Source organism: Pyrgilauda ruficollis, unplaced genomic scaffold (assembly GCF_017590135.1).
Source record: "Pyrgilauda ruficollis isolate IOZ18807 unplaced genomic scaffold, ASM1759013v1 scaffold138, whole genome shotgun sequence".
In the NCBI taxonomy this organism is placed as follows: Eukaryota; Metazoa; Chordata; class Aves; order Passeriformes; family Passeridae; genus Pyrgilauda; species Pyrgilauda ruficollis.
In genome coordinates, this window is record NW_024512321.1 from 1267807 (window position 1) to 1270677 (window position 2871).

Here is a 2871-nt window from a genome sequence, read left to right on the forward strand (position 1 = left end):
ATCCATCTTCAGCTGTTTCTGAATTTTTGGGATGAAGATCAACACATCTGGATCTAGGTGTATCTGGCTGGATGGAGCCAGAGCAGATGAAAGCCTTCCCAAGGCCAGTGGTGCCACCTAATGGGAAAATTCCCAGGGAATCCACGTCTCGGAAGTTCAGTCCTTAACTGGAGTGTTGCTAGGTGACGTAGAAATGGAAATGAGGAGCTCTGACGTCAGTCCCTCTTTTCTGCTGCTTTACGACCATTCCTCCGTCAATCCATTCCCTCTTCCCAGGCATCCGAGCCACAAGCAGGAGATTGCCCTGGGAAATTTGTTCTATTTCCTGCTTAAATCCAGTCTCAGCAATCCCTGGAGCTCCTGAAGCGTTTTCATCCTTCTTGGCGCTCAGTCTGTCAGGAGAGGAAATGATCCCAGATTTTGGGATTATGGAGAGCCAAGCAGGAAATGAGACGGAATGAGGGGCTGCCAAGGGAGGGACCAGGACTCTGGGGGCTTTCTTAGCTGCAGGTTTTGCAAGTGAGGGGTGAGAAAAGTTCTCTGCATTGCAGCACCCACACTCAGATCCATCTGGATCCAACTGTGGCTGTGCAAAAGAAGGGATAATATCTCAAATATGTCAAAATTTCCCACCTGGCAGCCCCCTGCAGCCACTCCAAATCATGGATTACCATGAGAGTGGGTAGGAATGAGCTGCCAAGCCTCTCCTGGTCTCCAGGGATTGTTGTATTCCCTGACTCTGTTGTCTGCCCAGCACTCACAGATATTTTTCGATTACAGTATCACTCATCACCGCATCCCTGCTACCTTTATTTTTCAGAAATGTGTTACAGGGGGGAGAGCAGGTCTTTCTCAGGTCTCTACCCTTGATGAATCATGAGTTTTAATCTCTCTCAGCCAGGCTTTCTCTTTTTCCTTTTCTCTGAAGTTCAAAAGTTATTTCCAAGATACTTTCATTTTTATTTTTTTTTCCTGCGATAAAGATGTTTGCAAGGTCTCGTAAAAAGAAAATTATGTAATGTGATGTCAAAGCATTCTTTCTACTTTTCTGGAGAGAGGGCAACAGTGAAGGGAGAGGAGGATCCAGATCCTCTTTCAGTGTCTCACTGACACAAAATATCAAGAAGTGAGCTCACAGATCCCCTGTGCAATTCCATGGCTGGAGAAGGGATTAACATTTAGGGCAAAGGGGAGAAGCCTTTAATTAAACTGACACAAATAATTAATTCTAGCAAGGAGCTGAGCTCTGCTGGTGATGAGGACTCTGCAGCAGTGGATGGTGTTGCTCAAAGTCTGGCAGAGGTGGTCGGGCACCAGTGATTGGTCTCAAGGGATCACAAAATCATGGAATGGTTTGGGTTGGAAGGAGCCTGAAAGATCATTGAGTTCCAACACCCCTGCCATGGGCAGGGACACCTTCCACTATCCCAGTCTGCTCCAAGCCCCATCCAACCTGGCCTTGGACACTTCCAGGGATCCAGGGGCAGCCACAGCTTCTCTGGGGAAACCTGTGCCAGGGCCTCCCCATCCTCACGGGGAAGAATTTCTTCCCAATATCCCATCTAATGCTGCCCTCTGTCAGTTTGGATCCATTTCCCATTGTCCTGACACTCCAGGCCCTTTTCCAAAGTCCCCCTCCAGCTCTTTTGGAGCCCCTTTAGGCACTGGAAGGGGCTCTGAGGTCTCCCTGGAGCCTTCTCTTCTCCAGGCTGAACAAACCCAGACTTTCCTCATAAGAGAGCAGCTCTCTCTCTCTAATAATCTTTGTGGTTTTCTCTGGACTCACTCCAGACTAAGCAGCCCCCACATCAGTGGCTCAACATTACCCCCAATTTACAGGGCAGTCCAGGGCACAGGACTGGGATCAGGCAGTGGAAGGAACAAAAATCCCTTTATATCATGATTTTGGGTAAAATACTGGAATTGTAAACTCCTGTCCCTCTTTCACAGGCTCAGACTTGTTGAGTGGGGACTTCATAGTGGTCCCTGCTCCAAAGCCCTGCTCAAGCAGGACCTACAGCGCCTTGCCCAGCACCACCTCAAGGTCACTTGGGAATATGTCTAAGAAGGGAACTCCACACTCTCCCAAGTCCACTGGGCCCAGTTTCCCCTCCTTTCCCCTCAGCAGAGATGCTCCTGTCCCCTCCAGCCCCTCCCAGTCCTGCTGGCCCTGGGCTGGATCTCTCCTGGATGTCCAGATGTCTCCTGTAGTGCAGAGGCCAGCCCTGGGCACACAAAACTGCAGGAAAACTCTGCTGAAGCCCGGGATTGAACCAGGGACCTTTAGATCTTCAGTCTAACGCTCTCCCAGCTGAGCTACTTCAGCTCTGCTGAGGCTTAGGTTTTCCCAAAACCTGTTGGAACGCGATGAGATTTCAAACTTTCACCATTCAAAGCAGTTTTCCCAACAAGTTTTCCCTCCAAGAAGAACCATGGATGGTTTGGGTTGGAAGGGACCTATGAGATCACCTCATTTCACCCCCTGCCAGGGGCAAGGACACCTCCCACTGTCCCAGGTTGATCCAAGCCCCATCCAACCTGTTCTTGGACATTTCCAAGGATGGAGCCGCCACAGCTTCTCCTGGCAGCCCATTCCAGTGTTGGAATGGTGTGACTGACCACACAACAAAGCAAGAGAGAAAAAATCTCAGGAAAACCCAGGCGAGGAGCAGCCTCTCCCCATAAATAAAGAGTTTTCCCTGGTGGAGCATCAGCTGGGAAGCTGACATGGAAAATAGACTTGAAAACCTTTCAGTTCTCTTGGACTATTATGTCATACATTGCACCTAAATGTGCAATTGTTTAACTACACTTAAATCACTCTAAACTACATAAATTGCCTCAAATCATCCCTCTTCTTTCCAAATGCTG

The 2871-nt window shown here is 49.0% G+C and overlaps 1 non-coding gene across 1 annotated transcript; it reads right to left on the minus strand.

The window, feature by feature from the left end:
• Window positions 1-2253: 2253 nt before the first annotated feature.
• TRNAF-GAA lies at window positions 2254-2326 on the minus strand. The gene has a single exon. It is a non-coding gene; the product is annotated as a tRNA-Phe (tRNA).
• Window positions 2327-2871: the final 545 nt, after the last annotated feature.